The sequence below is a fragment of the Idiotropiscis lumnitzeri genome, unplaced genomic scaffold, assembly GCF_059441095.1.
Source record: "Idiotropiscis lumnitzeri isolate Australia: NSW breed Sydney's pygmy pipehorse unplaced genomic scaffold, RoL_Ilum_1.0 HiC_scaffold_209, whole genome shotgun sequence".
NCBI classification, from domain to species: domain Eukaryota; kingdom Metazoa; phylum Chordata; class Actinopteri; order Syngnathiformes; family Syngnathidae; genus Idiotropiscis; species Idiotropiscis lumnitzeri.
Window position 1 is genome coordinate 68,645 of NW_028283747.1, and position 17,404 is coordinate 86,048.

General features: G+C 54.0%; 2 non-coding genes across 2 annotated transcripts; both read left to right on the plus strand.

Moving 5' to 3' along the window:
• Positions 1-5,046: 5,046 nt before the first annotated feature.
• Positions 5,047-5,129, plus strand: trnaq-cug (transfer RNA glutamine (anticodon CUG)). Its single transcript has one exon. It is a non-coding gene; the product is annotated as a tRNA-Gln (tRNA).
• An 8,327-nt stretch (positions 5,130-13,456) lies between these two features.
• Positions 13,457-13,539, plus strand: trnaq-cug (transfer RNA glutamine (anticodon CUG)). The gene has a single exon. It is a non-coding gene; the product is annotated as a tRNA-Gln (tRNA).
• Positions 13,540-17,404: the final 3,865 nt, after the last annotated feature.

Here is a 17,404-nt window from a genome sequence, read left to right on the forward strand (position 1 = left end):
CCAGGAGGCGTGGGTTCGAATCCCGCCTCAGACAGAGCCCATTGAAAGTACCAAGCAAGAACAAAGCAAACACAGTCAAGAGAGCATTACCAGCTGCCAGGATGGCGGAGCGGTCTAAGGCGTTGCGTTCAGGTCGCAGTCTCCCCTGGAGGCGTGGGTTCGAATCCCGCCTCAGACAGAGCCCATTGAAAGTACCAAGCAAGAACAAAGCAAACACAGTCAAGAGAGCATTACCAGGTGCCAGGATGGCGGAGCGGTCTAAGGCGTTGCGTTCAGGTCGCAGTCTCCCCAGGAGACGTGGATTCGAATCCCACCTCAGACAGAGCCCATTGAAAGTACCAAGCAATAACAAAGGAAACACAGTCAAGAGAGCATTACCAGTTGCCTGGATGGCGGAGCGGTCTAAGGCGTTGCGTTCAGGTCGCAGTCTCCCCAGGAGGCGTGGGTTTGAATCCCACCTCAGACAGAGCCCATTGAAAGTACCAAGCAAGAACAAAGCAAACACATTCAAGAGAGCATTACGAGATGATAAGATGGCAGAGCGGTCTAAGGCGTTGCGTTCAGGTCGCAGTCTCCCCAGGAGGCGTGGGTTCTAATCCCACCTCAGACAGAGCCCATTGAAAGTACCAAGCAAGAACAAAGCAAACACATTCAAGAGAGCATTACCAGGTGCCAGGATGGCGGAGCGGTCTAAGGCGTTGCGTTCAGGTCGCAGTCTCCCCAGGAGGCGTGGGTTCGAATCCCACCTCAGACAGAGCCCATTGAAAGTACCAAGCAAGAACAAAGCAAACACAGTCAAGAGAGCATTACCAGATGATAAGATGGCAGAGCGGTCTCAGGCATTGCGTTCAGGTCGCAGTCTCCCCAGGAGGCGTGGGTTCAAATCCCACCTCAGACAGTGCCCATTGAAAGTACCAAGCAAGAACAAAGCAAACACAGTCAAGAGAGCATTACCAGTTGCCAGGATGGCGGAACGGTCTAAGGCGTTGCGTTCACGTCGCAGTCTCCCCAGGAGGCGTGGGTTCGAATCCCACCTCAGACAGTGCCCATTGAAAGTACCAAGCAAGTACAAAGCAAACACAGTCAAGAGAGCATTACCAGTTGCCAGGATAGCGGAGCGGTCTAAGGTGTTGCGTTCAGGTCGCAGTCTCCCCAGGAGGCGTGGGTTCGAATCCCACCTCAGAGAGAGCCCATTGAAAGTACCAAGCAAGAACAAAGCAAACACATTCAAGAGAGCATTACCAGGTGCAAGGATGGCGGAGCGGTCTAAGGCGTTGCGTTCAGGTCGCAGTCTCCCCAGGAGGCGTGGGTTCGAATCCCACCTCAGACAGAGCCCATTGAAAGTACCAAGCTAGAACAAAGCAAACACATTCAAGAGAGCATTACCAGGTGCCAGGATGGCGGAGCGGTCTAAGGCGTTGCGTTCAGGTCGCAGTCTCCCCAGGAGGCGTGGGTTCGAATCCCGCCTCAGACAGAGCCCATTGAAAGTACCAAGCAAGAACAAAGCAAACACAGTCAAGAGAGCATTACCAGTTGCAGGGATGGCAGAGCTGTCTAAGGCGCTGCGTTCAGGTCGCAGTCTCCCCAGGAGGCGTGGGTTCGAATCCCGCCTCAGACAGAGCCCATTGAAAGTACCAAGCAAGAACAAAGCAAACACATTCAAGAGAGCATTACCAGGTGCCAGGATGGCGGAGCGGTCTAAGGCGTTGCGTTCAGGTCGCAGTCTCCCCAGGAGGCGTGGTTTAGAATCCCGCCTCAGACAGAGCCCATTGAAAGTACCAAGCAAGAACAAAGCAAACACATTCAAGAGAGCATTACCAGGTGCCAGGATGGCGGAGCGGTCTAAGGCGTTGCGTTCAGGTCAAAGTCTCCCCAGGAGGCGTGGGTTCGAATCCCGCCTCAGACAGAGCCCATTGAAAGTACCAAGCAATAACAAAGCAAAGACAGTCAAGAGAGCAATACCAGTTGCCAGGATGGCAGAGCGGTCTAAGGCGCTGCGTTCAGGTCCCAGACTCCCCAGGAGGCGTGGGTTCGAATCCCGCCTCAGACAGAGCCCATTGAATGTACCAAGCAAGAACAAAGCAAACACAGTCAAGAGAGCATTACCAGTTGCCAGGATGGCGGAGCGGTCTAAGGCGTTGCGTTCAGGTCGCAGTCTCCCCAGGAGGCATGGGTTCGAATCCCGCCTCAGACAGAGCCCATTGAAAGTACCAAGCAAGAACAAAGCAAACACAGTCAAGAGAGCATTACCAGGTGCCAGGATGGCGGAGCGGTCTAAGGCGTTGCGTTCAGGTCGCAGTCTCCCCAGGAGGCGTGGGTTAGAATCCCGCCTCAGACAGAGCCCATTGAACGTACCAAGCAATAACAAAGCAAACACAGTCAAGAGAGCATTACCAGGTGCCAGGATGGCGAAGCGGTCTAAGGCGTTGCGTTCAGGTCGCAGTCTCCCCAGGAGGCGTGGGTTCGAATCCCACCTCAGAGAGAGCCCATTGAAAGTACCAAGCAATAACAAAGCAAACACAGTCAAGAGAGCATTACCAGCTGCCAGGATGACAGAGCGGTCTGAGGCGTTGCGTTCAGGTCGCAGTCTCCCCTGGAGGTGTGGGTTCGAATCCCGCCTCAGACAGAGCCCATTGAAAGTACCAAACAAGAACAAAGCAAACACAGTCAAGAGAGCGTTGCGTTCAGGTCGCAGTCTCCCCTGGAGGTGTGGGTTCGAATCCCGCCTCAGACAGAGCCCATTGAAAGTACCAAACAAGAACAAAGCAAACACAGTCAGGTCGCAGTCTCCCCTGGAGGTGTGGGTTCGAATCCCGCCTCAGACAGAGCCCATTGAATGTACCAAGCAAGAACAAAGCAAACACAGTCAAGAGAGCATTACCAGTTGCCAGGATGGCGGAGCGGTCTAAGGCGTTGCGTTCAGGTCGCAGTCTCCCCAGGAGGCATGGGTTCGAATCCCGCCTCAGACAGAGCCCATTGAAAGTACCAAGCAAGAACAAAGCAAACACAGTCAAGAGAACATTACCAGCTGCCGGGATGGCAGAGCGGTGTAAGGTGTTGCGTTCAGGTCGCAGTCTCCCCTGGAGGTGTGGGTTCGAATCCCGCCTCAGACCGAGCCCATTGAAAGTACCAAGCAAGAACAAAGCAAACACAGTCAAGAGAGCATTACCAGGTGCCAGGATGGCGAAGCGGTCTAAGGCGTTGCGTTCAGGTCGCAGTCTCCCCAGGAGGCGTGGGTTCGAATCCCACCTCAGAGAGAGCCCATTGAAAGTACCAAGCAATAACAAAGCAAACACAGTCAAGAGAGCATTACCAGCTGCCAGGATGACAGAGCGGTCTGAGGCGTTGCGTTCAGGTCGCAGTCTCCCCTGGAGGTGTGGGTTCGAATCCCGCCTCAGACAGAGCCCATTGAAAGTACCAAACAAGAACAAAGCAAACACAGTCAAGAGAGCATTACCAGTTGCCAGGAGTGCAGAGCGGTGTAAGGCGTTGCATTCAGGTCGCAGTCTCCCCTGGAGGCGTGGGTTCGAATCCCGCCTAAGACAGAGCCCATTGAAAGTACCAAGCAAGAACAAAGCAAACACAGTCAAGAGAGCATTACCAGGTGCCAGGATGGCGGAGCGGTCTAAGGTGTTGCGTTCAGGTCGCAGTCTCCCCAGGAGGCGTGGGTTCGAATCCCGCCTCAGACAGAGCCCATTGAAAGTACCAAGCAAGAACAAAGCAAACACAGTCAAGAGAGCATTACCAGCTGCCAGGATGGCGGAGCGGTCTAAGGCGTTGCGTTCAGGTCGCAGTCTCCCCTGGAGGCGTGGGTTCGAATCCCGCCTCAGACAGAGCCCATTGAAAGTACCAAGCAAGAACAAAGCAAACACATTCAAGAGAGCATTACCAGGTGCCAGGATGGCGGAGCGGTCTAAGGCGTTGCGTTCAGGTCGCAGTCTCCCCAGGAGACGTGGATTCGAATCCCACCTCAGACAGAGCCCATTGAAAGTACCAAGCAATAACAAAGGAAACACAGTCAAGAGAGCATTACCAGTTGCCTGGATGGCGGAGCGGTCTAAGGCGTTGCGTTCAGGTCGCAGTCTCCCCAGGAGGCGTGGGTTCGAATCCCACCTCAGACAGTGCCCATTGAAAGTACCAAGCAAGAACAAAGCAAACACATTCAAGAGAGCATTACCAGGTGCCAGAATGGCGGAGCGGTCTAAGGCGTTGCGTTCAGGTCGCAGTCTCCCCAGGAGGCGTGGGTTCGAATCCCACCTCAGACAGAGCCCATTGAAAGTACCAAGCAAGAACAAAGCAAACACAGTCAAGAGAGCATTACCAGATGATAAGATGGCAGAGCGGTCTAAGGTGTTGCGTTCAGGTCGCAGTCTCCCCAGGAGGCGTGGGTTCGAATCCCGCCTCAGACAGAGCCCATTGAAAGTACCAAGCAAGAACAAAGCAAACACAGTCAAGAGAGCATTACCAGCTGCCAGGATAGCAGAGCGGACTAAGGCGTTGCGTTCAGGTCGCAGTCTCCCCAGGAGGCGTGGGTTCGAATCCCACCTCAGACAGAGCCCATTGAAAGTACCAAGCAAGAACAAAGCAAACACAGTCAAGAGAGCATTACCAGGTGCCAGGATGGCGGAGCGGTCTAAGGTGTTGCGTTCAGGTCGCAGTCTCCCCAGGAGGCGTGGGTTCGAATCCCGCCTCAGACAGAGCCCATTGAAAGTACCAAGCAAGAACAAAGCAAACACAGTCAAGAGAGCATTACCAGCTGCCAGGATGGCGGAGCGGTCTAAGGCGTTGCGTTCAGGTCGCAGTCTCCCCTGGAGGCGTGGGTTCGAATCCCGCCTCAGACAGAGCCCATTGAAAGTACCAAGCAAGAACAAAGCAAACACATTCAAGAGAGCATTACCAGGTGCCAGGATGGCGGAGCGGTCTAAGGCGTTGCGTTCAGGTCGCAGTCTCCCCAGGAGACGTGGATTCGAATCCCACCTCAGACAGAGCCCATTGAAAGTACCAAGCAATAACAAAGGAAACACAGTCAAGAGAGCATTACCAGTTGCCTGGATGGCGGAGCGGTCTAAGGCGTTGCGTTCTGGTCGCAGTCTCCCCAGGAGGCGTGGGTTCGAATCCCACCTCAGACAGTGCCCATTGAAAGTACCAAGCAAGAACAAAGCAAACACATTCAAGAGAGCATTACCAGGTGCCAGAATGGCGGAGCGGTCTAAGGCGTTGCGTTCAGGTCGCAGTCTCCCCAGGAGGCGTGGGTTCGAATCCCACCTCAGACAGAGCCCATTGAAAGTACCAAGCAAGAACAAAGCAAACACAGTCAAGAGAGCATTACCAGATGATAAGATGGCAGAGCGGTCTCAGGCATTGCGTTCAGGTCGCAGTCTCCCCAGGAGGCGTGGGTTCAAATCCCACCTCAGACAGTGCCCATTGAAAGTACCAAGCAAGAACAAAGCAAACACAGTCAAGAGAGCATTACCAGTTGCCAGGATGGCGGAACGGTCTAAGGCGTTGCGTTCACGTCGCAGTCTCCCCAGGAGGCGTGGGTTCGAATCCCACCTCAGACAGTGCCCATTGAAAGTACCAAGCAAGAACAAAGCAAACACATTCAAGAGAGCATTACCAGTTGCCAGAATGGCGGAGCGGTCTAAGGCGTTGCGTTCAGGTCGCAGTTTCCCCAGGAGGCGTGGGTTCGAATCCCACCTCAGACAGAGCCCATTGAAAGTACCAAGCAAGAACAAAGCAAACACAGTCAAGAGAGCATTACCAGATGATAAGATGGCAGAGCGGTCTCAGGCATTGCGTTCAGGTCGCAGTCTCCCCAGGAGGCGTGGGTTCAAATCCCACCTCAGACAGTGCCCATTGAAAGTACCAAGCAAGAACAAAGCAAACACAGTCAAGAGAGCATTACCAGTTGCCAGGATGGCGGAACGGTCTAAGGCGTTGCGTTCACGTCGCAGTCTCCCCAGGAGGCGTGGGTTCGAATCCCACCTCAGACAGTGCCCATTGAAAGTACCAAGCAAGTACAAAGCAAACACAGTCAAGAGAGCATTACCAGTTGCCAGGATAGCGGAGCGGTCTAAGGTGTTGCGTTCAGGTCGCAGTCTCCCCAGGAGGCGTGGGTTCGAATCCCACCTCAGACAGAGCCCATTGAAAGTACCAAGCAAGAACAAAGCAAACACATTCAAGAGAGCATTACAAGGTGCAAGGATGGCGGAGCGGTCTAAGGCGTTGCGTTCAGGTCGCAGTCTCCCCAGGAGGCGTGGGTTCGAATCCCACCTCAGACAGAGCCCATTGAAAGTACCAAGCTAGAACAAAGCAAACACATTCAAGAGAGCATTACCAGGTGCCAGGATGGCGGAGCGGTCTAAGGCGTTGCGTTCAGGTCGCAGTCTCCCCAGGAGGCGTGGGTTCGAATCCCACCTCAGACAGAGCCCATTGAAAGTACCAAGCAAGAACAAAGCAAACACAGTCAAGAGAGCATTACCAGATGATAAGATGGCAGAGCGGTCTCAGGCATTGCGTTCAGGTCGCAGTCTCCCCAGGAGGCGTGGGTTCAAATCCCACCTCAGACAGTGCCCATTGAAAGTACCAAGCAAGAACAAAGCAAACACAGTCAAGAGAGCATTACCAGGTGCCAGGATGGCAGAGCGGTCTAAGGCGTTGCGTTCAGGTCGCAGTCAACCCCAGGAGGCGTGGGTTCGAATCCCACCTCAGACAAAGCGCATTGAAAGTACCAAGCAAAAACAAAGCAAACACAGTCAAGAGAGCATTACCAGTTGCCAGGATGGCAGAGCGGTCTAAGGCGTTGCGTTCAGGTCGCAGTAACCCCAGGAGGCGTGGGTTCGAATCCCGCCTCAGACAGAGCCCATTTAAAGTACCAAGCAAGATCAAAGCAAACACAGTCAAGAGAGCATTACCAGTTGCCAGGATGGCAGAGCGGTCTAAGGCGTTGCGTTCCGGTCGCAGTCTCCCCAGGAGGCGTGGGTTCGAATCCCGCCTCAGACAGAGTCCATTGAAAGTACCAAGCAAAGAACAAAGCAAACTCAGTAAAGAGAGCATTACCAGGTGCCAGGATGGCAGAGCGGTCTAAGGCGTTGCGTTCAGGTCGCAGTCACCCCAGGAGGCGTGGGTTCGAATCCCGCCTCAGACAGAGCCCATTAAAAGTACCGAGCAAGAACAAAGCAAACACAGTCAAGAGAGCACTACCAGCTGCCAGGATGGCAGAGCGGTCTAAGGCGTTGCGTTCAGGTCGCAGTAACCCCAGGAGGCGTGGGTGCGAATCCCACCTCAGACAGAGCCCATTGAAACTACCGAGCAATAACAAAGCAAACACAGTCAATAGAGCATTACCAGATGCCAGGATAGCAGAGCGGACTAAGGCGTTGCGTTCAGGTCGCAGTCTCCCCAGGAGGCGTGGGTTCGAATCCTGCCTCAAACAGAACCCATTTAAAGTACCAAGAAAGATCAAAGCAAACACAGTCAAGAGAGCATTACCAGTTGCCAGGATGGCAGAGCGGTCTAAGGCGTTGCGTTCCGGTCGCAGTCTCCCCAGGAGGCGTGGGTTCGAATCCCGCCTCAGACAGAGCCCATTGAAAGTACCAAGCAAAGAACAAAGCAAACTCAGTAAAGAGAGCATTACCAGGTGCCAGGATGGCAGAGCGGTCTAAGGCGTTGCGTTCAGGTCGCAGTCACCCCAGGAGGCGTGGGTTCGAATCCCGCCTCAGACAGAGCCCATTAAAAGTACCGAGCAAGAACAAAGCAAACACAGTCAAGAGAGCACTACCAGCTGCCAGGATGGCAGAGCGGTCTAAGGCGTTGCGTTCAGGTCGCAGTAACCCCAGGAGGCGTGGGTGCGAATCCCACCTCAGACAGAGCCCATTGAAACTACAGAGCAATAACAAAGCAAACACAGTCAATAGAGCATTACCAGATGCCAGGATAGCAGAGCGGACTAAGGCGTTGCGTTCAGGTCGCAGTCTCCCCAGGAGGCGTGGGTTCGAATCCTGCCTCAAACAGAACCCATCGAAAGTACCAAGCAAGAACAAATCAAACACATTCAAGAGAGCATTACCAGCTGCCAGGATGGCAGAGCGGTCTAAGGCGTTGCGTTCAGGTCGCAGTCACCCCAGGAGGCGTGGGTTCGAATCCCGCCTCCGACAGTGCCCATTGAAAGTACCAAGCAAGAACAAAGCAAACACAGTCAAGAGAGCATTACCAGTTGCCAGGATGGCAGAGCGGTCTAAGGCGTTGCGTTCAGGTCGCAGTCTCCCCAGGAGGCGTGGGTTCGAATCCCGCCTCAGACAGAGCCCATTGAAAGTACCAAGCTAGAACAAAGCAAACACAGTCAATAGAGCATTACCAGATGCCAGGATAGCAGAGCGGTCTAAGGCGTTGCGTTCAGGTCGCAGTCTCCCCAGGAGGCGTGGGTTCGAATCCCGCCTCAAACAGAGCCCATCGAAAGTACCAAGCAAGAACAAAGCAACCACATTCAAGAGAGCATTACCAGGTGCCAGGATGGCAGAGCGGTCTAAGGCGTTGCGTTCAGGTCGCAGTCAGCCCAGGAGGCGTGGGTTCGAATCCTGCCTCAAACAGAGCCCATCGAAAGTACCAAGCAAGAACAAATCAAACACATTCAAGAGAGCATTACCAGGTGCCAGGATGGCAGAGCGGTCTAAGGCGTTGCGTTCAGGTCGCAGTCACCCCAGGAGGCGTGGGTTCGAATCCCACCTCAGACAGAGCCCATCTAAAGTACCAAGCAATAACAAAGCAAACACAGTCAAGAGAGCATTACCAGTTGCCAGGATGGCAGAGCGGTCTAAGGCGTTGCGTTCAGGTCGCAGTCTCCCCAGGAGGCGTGGGTTCGAATCCCACCTCAGACAGAGCCCATCGAATGTACCAAGCAATAACAAAGCAAACACAGTCAAGAGAGCATTACCAGTTGCCAGGATGGCAGAGCGGTCTAAGGCGTTGCGTTCAGGTCGCAGTCTCCCCAGGAGGCGTGGGTTCGAATCCCACCTCAGACAGAGCCCATCGAAAGTACCAAGCAATAACAAAGCAAACACAGTCAAGAGAGCATTACCAGTTGCCAGGATGTCAGAGCGGTCTAAGGCGTTGCGTTCAGGTCGCAGTCTCCCCAGGAGGCGTGGGTTCGAATCCCGCCTCAGACAGAGCCCATTGAAAGTACCAGGCTAGAACAAAGCAAACACAGTCAAGAGAGCATTACCAGTTGCCAGGATGGCAGAGCGGTCTAAGGCGTTTCGTTCAGGTCGCAGTCTCCCCAGGAGGCGTGGGTTCGAATCCCGCCTCAGACATAGCCCATTGAAAGTACCAGGCAAGAACAAAGCAAACACAGTCAAGAGAGCATTACCAGTTGCCAGGATGGCAGAGCGGTCTAAGGCGTTGCGTTCAGGTCGCAGTCACCCCAGGAGACGTGGGTTCGAATCCCACCTCCGACAGAGCCCATTAAAAGTACCGAGCAAGAACAAAGCAAACACATTCAAGAGAGCATTACCAGGTGCCAGGATGGCAGAGCGGTCTAAGGCGTTGCGTTCAGGTCGCAGTAACCCCAGGAGGCGTGGGTGCGAATCCCGCCTCAGACAGAGCCCATTAAAAGTACCGAGCAAGAACAAAGCAAACACAGTCAATAGAGCATTACCAGATGCCAGGATAGCAGAGCGGTCTAAGGCGTTGCGTTCAGGTCGCAGTCTCCCCAGGAGGCGTGGGTTCGAATCCCGCCTCAAACAGAGCCCATCGAAAGTACCAAGCAAGAACAAAGCAACCACATTCAAGAGAGCATTACGAGATGATAAGAGGGCAGAGCGGTCTAAGGCGTTGCGTTCAGGTCGCAGTCTCCCCAGGAGGCGTGGGTTCTAATCCCACCTCAGACAGAGCCCATTAAAAGTACCAAGCAAGAACAAAGCAAACACATTCAAGAGAGCATTACCAGGTGCCAGGATGGCGGAGCGGTCTAAGGCGTTGCGTTCAGGTCGCAGTCTCCCCAGGAGACGTGGATTCGAATCCCAACTCAGACAGAGCCCATTGAAAGTACCAAGCAAGAACAAAGCAAACACATTCAAGAGAGCATTACCAGGTGCCAGGATGGCAGAGCGGTCTAAGGCGTTGCGTTCAGGTCGCAGTCTCCCCAGGAGGCGTGGGTTCGAATCCCACCTCAGACAGAGCCCATTGAAAGTACCAAGCAATAACAAAGGAAACACAGTCAAGAGAGCATTACCAGTTGCCTGGATGGCGGAGCGGTCTAAGGCGTTGCGTTCAGGTCGCAGTCTCCCCAGGAGGCGTGGGTTTGAATCCCACCTCAGACAGAGCCCATTGAAAGTACCAAGCAAGAACAAAGCAAACACAGTCAAGAGAGCATTACCAGGTGCCAGGATGGCGAAGCGGTCTAAGGCGTTGCGTTCAGGTCGCAGTCTCCCCAGGAGGCGTGGGTTTGAATCCCACCTCAGAGAGAGCCCATTGAAAGTACCAAGCAATAACAAAGCAAACACAGTCAAGAGAGCATTACCAGTTGCCAGGATGGCGGAGCGGTCTAAGGCGTTGCGTTCAGGTCGCAGTCTCCCCAGGAGGCATGGGTTCGAATCCCGCCTCAGACAGAGCCCATTGAAAGTACCAAGCAAGAACAAAGCAAACACAGTCAAGAGAGCATTACCAGGTGCCAGGATGGCGGAGCGGTCTAAGGCGTTGCGTTCAGGTCGCAGTCTCCCCAGGAGGCGTGGGTTAGAATCCCGCCTCAGACAGAGCCCATTGAACGTACCAAGCAATAACAAAGCAAACACAGTCAAGAGAGCATTACCAGGTGCCAGGATGGCGAAGCGGTCTAAGGCGTTGCGTTCAGGTCGCAGTCTCCCCAGGAGGCGTGGGTTCGAATCCCACCTCAGAGAGAGCCCATTGAAAGTACCAAGCAATAACAAAGCAAACACAGTCAAGAGAGCATTACCAGCTGCCAGGATGACAGAGCGGTCTGAGGCGTTGCGTTCAGGTCGCAGTCTCCCCTGGAGGTGTGGGTTCGAATCCCGCCTCAGACAGAGCCCATTGAAAGTACCAAACAAGAACAAAGCAAACACAGTCAAGAGAGCGTTGCGTTCAGGTCGCAGTCTCCCCTGGAGGTGTGGGTTCGAATCCCGCCTCAGACAGAGCCCATTGAAAGTACCAAACAAGAACAAAGCAAACACAGTCAGGTCGCAGTCTCCCCTGGAGGTGTGGGTTCGAATCCCGCCTCAGACAGAGCCCATTGAATGTACCAAGCAAGAACAAAGCAAACACAGTCAAGAGAGCATTACCAGTTGCCAGGATGGCGGAGCGGTCTAAGGCGTTGCGTTCAGGTCGCAGTCTCCCCAGGAGGCATGGGTTCGAATCCCGCCTCAGACAGAGCCCATTGAAAGTACCAAGCAAGAACAAAGCAAACACAGTCAAGAGAACATTACCAGCTGCCGGGATGGCAGAGCGGTGTAAGGTGTTGCGTTCAGGTCGCAGTCTCCCCTGGAGGTGTGGGTTCGAATCCCGCCTCAGACCGAGCCCATTGAAAGTACCAAGCAAGAACAAAGCAAACACAGTCAAGAGAGCATTACCAGGTGCCAGGATGGCGAAGCGGTCTAAGGCGTTGCGTTCAGGTCGCAGTCTCCCCAGGAGGCGTGGGTTCGAATCCCACCTCAGAGAGAGCCCATTGAAAGTACCAAGCAATAACAAAGCAAACACAGTCAAGAGAGCATTACCAGCTGCCAGGATGACAGAGCGGTCTGAGGCGTTGCGTTCAGGTCGCAGTCTCCCCTGGAGGTGTGGGTTCGAATCCCGCCTCAGACAGAGCCCAATGAAAGTACCAAACAAGAACAAAGCAAACACAGTCAAGAGAGCATTACCAGTTGCCAGGAGTGCAGAGCGGTGTAAGGCGTTGCATTCAGGTCGCAGTCTCCCCTGGAGGCGTGGGTTCGAATCCCGCCTAAGACAGAGCCCATTGAAAGTACCAAGCAAGAACAAAGCAAACACAGTCAAGAGAGCATTACCAGGTGCCAGGATGGCGGAGCGGTCTAAGGTGTTGCGTTCAGGTCGCAGTCTCCCCAGGAGGCGTGGGTTCGAATCCCGCCTCAGACAGAGCCCATTGAAAGTACCAAGCAAGAACAAAGCAAACACAGTCAAGAGAGCATTACCAGCTGCCAGGATGGCGGAGCGGTCTAAGGCGTTGCGTTCAGGTCGCAGTCTCCCCTGGAGGCGTGGGTTCGAATCCCGCCTCAGACAGAGCCCATTGAAAGTACCAAGCAAGAACAAAGCAAACACATTCAAGAGAGCATTACCAGGTGCCAGGATGGCGGAGCGGTCTAAGGCGTTGCGTTCAGGTCGCAGTCTCCCCAGGAGACGTGGATTCGAATCCCACCTCAGACAGAGCCCATTGAAAGTACCAAGCAATAACAAAGGAAACACAGTCAAGAGAGCATTACCAGTTGCCTGGATGGCGGAGCGGTCTAAGGCGTTGCGTTCAGGTCGCAGTCTCCCCAGGAGGCGTGGGTTCGAATCCCACCTCAGACAGTGCCCATTGAAAGTACCAAGCAAGAACAAAGCAAACACATTCAAGAGAGCATTACCAGGTGCCAGAATGGCGGAGCGGTCTAAGGCGTTGCGTTCAGGTCGCAGTCTCCCCAGGAGGCGTGGGTTCGAATCCCACCTCAGACAGAGCCCATTGAAAGTACCAAGCAAGAACAAAGCAAACACAGTCAAGAGAGCATTACCAGATGATAAGATGGCAGAGCGGTCTAAGGTGTTGCGTTCAGGTCGCAGTCTCCCCAGGAGGCGTGGGTTCGAATCCCGCCTCAGACAGAGCCCATTGAAAGTACCAAGCAAGAACAAAGCAAACACAGTCAAGAGAGCATTACCAGCTGCCAGGATAGCAGAGCGGACTAAGGCGTTGCGTTCAGGTCGCAGTCTCCCCAGGAGGCGTGGGTTCGAATCCCACCTCAGACAGAGCCCATTGAAAGTACCAAGCAAGAACAAAGCAAACACAGTCAAGAGAGCATTACCAGGTGCCAGGATGGCGGAGCGGTCTAAGGTGTTGCGTTCAGGTCGCAGTCTCCCCAGGAGGCGTGGGTTCGAATCCCGCCTCAGACAGAGCCCATTGAAAGTACCAAGCAAGAACAAAGCAAACACAGTCAAGAGAGCATTACCAGCTGCCAGGATGGCGGAGCGGTCTAAGGCGTTGCGTTCAGGTCGCAGTCTCCCCTGGAGGCGTGGGTTCGAATCCCGCCTCAGACAGAGCCCATTGAAAGTACCAAGCAAGAACAAAGCAAACACATTCAAGAGAGCATTACCAGGTGCCAGGATGGCGGAGCGGTCTAAGGCGTTGCGTTCAGGTCGCAGTCTCCCCAGGAGACGTGGATTCGAATCCCACCTCAGACAGAGCCCATTGAAAGTACCAAGCAATAACAAAGGAAACACAGTCAAGAGAGCATTACCAGTTGCCTGGATGGCGGAGCGGTCTAAGGCGTTGCGTTCTGGTCGCAGTCTCCCCAGGAGGCGTGGGTTCGAATCCCACCTCAGACAGTGCCCATTGAAAGTACCAAGCAAGAACAAAGCAAACACATTCAAGAGAGCATTACCAGGTGCCAGAATGGCGGAGCGGTCTAAGGCGTTGCGTTCAGGTCGCAGTCTCCCCAGGAGGCGTGGGTTCGAATCCCACCTCAGACAGAGCCCATTGAAAGTACCAAGCAAGAACAAAGCAAACACAGTCAAGAGAGCATTACCAGATGATAAGATGGCAGAGCGGTCTCAGGCATTGCGTTCAGGTCGCAGTCTCCCCAGGAGGCGTGGGTTCAAATCCCACCTCAGACAGTGCCCATTGAAAGTACCAAGCAAGAACAAAGCAAACACAGTCAAGAGAGCATTACCAGTTGCCAGGATGGCGGAACGGTCTAAGGCGTTGCGTTCACGTCGCAGTCTCCCCAGGAGGCGTGGGTTCGAATCCCACCTCAGACAGTGCCCATTGAAAGTACCAAGCAAGAACAAAGCAAACACATTCAAGAGAGCATTACCAGTTGCCAGAATGGCGGAGCGGTCTAAGGCGTTGCGTTCAGGTCGCAGTTTCCCCAGGAGGCGTGGGTTCGAATCCCACCTCAGACAGAGCCCATTGAAAGTACCAAGCAAGAACAAAGCAAACACAGTCAAGAGAGCATTACCAGATGATAAGATGGCAGAGCGGTCTCAGGCATTGCGTTCAGGTCGCAGTCTCCCCAGGAGGCGTGGGTTCAAATCCCACCTCAGACAGTGCCCATTGAAAGTACCAAGCAAGAACAAAGCAAACACAGTCAAGAGAGCATTACCAGTTGCCAGGATGGCGGAACGGTCTAAGGCGTTGCGTTCACGTCGCAGTCTCCCCAGGAGGCGTGGGTTCGAATCCCACCTCAGACAGTGCCCATTGAAAGTACCAAGCAAGTACAAAGCAAACACAGTCAAGAGAGCATTACCAGTTGCCAGGATAGCGGAGCGGTCTAAGGTGTTGCGTTCAGGTCGCAGTCTCCCCAGGAGGCGTGGGTTCGAATCCCACCTCAGACAGAGCCCATTGAAAGTACCAAGCAAGAACAAAGCAAACACATTCAAGAGAGCATTACAAGGTGCAAGGATGGCGGAGCGGTCTAAGGCGTTGCGTTCAGGTCGCAGTCTCCCCAGGAGGCGTGGGTTCGAATCCCACCTCAGACAGAGCCCATTGAAAGTACCAAGCTAGAACAAAGCAAACACATTCAAGAGAGCATTACCAGGTGCCAGGATGGCGGAGCGGTCTAAGGCGTTGCGTTCAGGTCGCAGTCTCCCCAGGAGGCGTGGGTTCGAATCCCACCTCAGACAGAGCCCATTGAAAGTACCAAGCAAGAACAAAGCAAACACAGTCAAGAGAGCATTACCAGATGATAAGATGGCAGAGCGGTCTCAGGCATTGCGTTCAGGTCGCAGTCTCCCCAGGAGGCGTGGGTTCAAATCCCACCTCAGACAGTGCCCATTGAAAGTACCAAGCAAGAACAAAGCAAACACAGTCAAGAGAGCATTACCAGGTGCCAGGATGGCAGAGCGGTCTAAGGCGTTGCGTTCAGGTCGCAGTCAACCCCAGGAGGCGTGGGTTCGAATCCCACCTCAGACAAAGCGCATTGAAAGTACCAAGCAAAAACAAAGCAAACACAGTCAAGAGAGCATTACCAGTTGCCAGGATGGCAGAGCGGTCTAAGGCGTTGCGTTCAGGTCGCAGTAACCCCAGGAGGCGTGGGTTCGAATCCCGCCTCAGACAGAGCCCATTTAAAGTACCAAGCAAGATCAAAGCAAACACAGTCAAGAGAGCATTACCAGTTGCCAGGATGGCAGAGCGGTCTAAGGCGTTGCGTTCCGGTCGCAGTCTCCCCAGGAGGCGTGGGTTCGAATCCCGCCTCAGACAGAGTCCATTGAAAGTACCAAGCAAAGAACAAAGCAAACTCAGTAAAGAGAGCATTACCAGGTGCCAGGATGGCAGAGCGGTCTAAGGCGTTGCGTTCAGGTCGCAGTCACCCCAGGAGGCGTGGGTTCGAATCCCGCCTCAGACAGAGCCCATTAAAAGTACCGAGCAAGAACAAAGCAAACACAGTCAAGAGAGCACTACCAGCTGCCAGGATGGCAGAGCGGTCTAAGGCGTTGCGTTCAGGTCGCAGTAACCCCAGGAGGCGTGGGTGCGAATCCCACCTCAGACAGAGCCCATTGAAACTACCGAGCAATAACAAAGCAAACACAGTCAATAGAGCATTACCAGATGCCAGGATAGCAGAGCGGACTAAGGCGTTGCGTTCAGGTCGCAGTCTCCCCAGGAGGCGTGGGTTCGAATCCTGCCTCAAACAGAACCCATTTAAAGTACCAAGAAAGATCAAAGCAAACACAGTCAAGAGAGCATTACCAGTTGCCAGGATGGCAGAGCGGTCTAAGGCGTTGCGTTCCGGTCGCAGTCTCCCCAGGAGGCGTGGGTTCGAATCCCGCCTCAGACAGAGCCCATTGAAAGTACCAAGCAAAGAACAAAGCAAACTCAGTAAAGAGAGCATTACCAGGTGCCAGGATGGCAGAGCGGTCTAAGGCATTGCGTTCAGGTCGCAGTCACCCCAGGAGGCGTGGGTTCGAATCCCGCCTCAGACAGAGCCCATTAAAAGTACCGAGCAAGAACAAAGCAAACACAGTCAAGAGAGCACTACCAGCTGCCAGGATGGCAGAGCGGTCTAAGGCGTTGCGTTCAGGTCGCAGTAACCCCAGGAGGCGTGGGTGCGAATCCCACCTCAGACAGAGCCCATTGAAACTACAGAGCAATAACAAAGCAAACACAGTCAATAGAGCATTACCAGATGCCAGGATAGCAGAGCGGACTAAGGCGTTGCGTTCAGGTCGCAGTCTCCCCAGGAGGCGTGGGTTCGAATCCTGCCTCAAACAGAACCCATCGAAAGTACCAAGCAAGAACAAATCAAACACATTCAAGAGAGCATTACCAGCTGCCAGGATGGCAGAGCGGTCTAAGGCGTTGCGTTCAGGTCGCAGTCACCCCAGGAGGCGTGGGTTCGAATCCCGCCTCCGACAGTGCCCATTGAAAGTACCAAGCAAGAACAAAGCAAACACAGTCAAGAGAGCATTACCAGTTGCCAGGATGGCAGAGCGGTCTAAGGCGTTGCGTTCAGGTCGCAGTCTCCCCAGGAGGCGTGGGTTCGAATCCCGCCTCAGACAGAGCCCATTGAAAGTACCAAGCTAGAACAAAGCAAACACAGTCAATAGAGCATTACCAGATGCCAGGATAGCAGAGCGGTCTAAGGCGTTGCGTTCAGGTCGCAGTCTCCCCAGGAGGCGTGGGTTCGAATCCCGCCTCAAACAGAGCCCATCGAAAGTACCAAGCAAGAACAAAGCAACCACATTCAAGAGAGCATTACCAGGTGCCAGGATGGCAGAGCGGTCTAAGGCGTTGCGTTCAGGTCGCAGTCAGCCCAGGAGGCGTGGGTTCGAATCCTGCCTCAAACAGAGCCCATCGAAAGTACCAAGCAAGAACAAATCAAACACATTCAAGAGAGCATTACCAGGTGCCAGGATGGCAGAGCGGTCTAAGGCGTTGCGTTCAGGTCGCAGTCACCCCAGGAGGCGTGGGTTCGAATCCCACCTCAGACAGAGCCCATCTAAAGTACCAAGCAATAACAAAGCAAACACAGTCAAGAGAGCATTACCAGTTGCCAGGATGGCAGAGCGGTCTAAGGCGTTGCGTTCAGGTCGCAGTCTCCCCAGGAGGCGTGGGTTCGAATCCCACCTCAGACAGAGCCCATCGAATGTACCAAGCAATAACAAAGCAAACACAGTCAAGAGAGCATTACCAGTTGCCAGGATGGCAGAGCGGTCTAAGGCGTTGCGTTCAGGTCGCAGTCTCCCCAGGAGG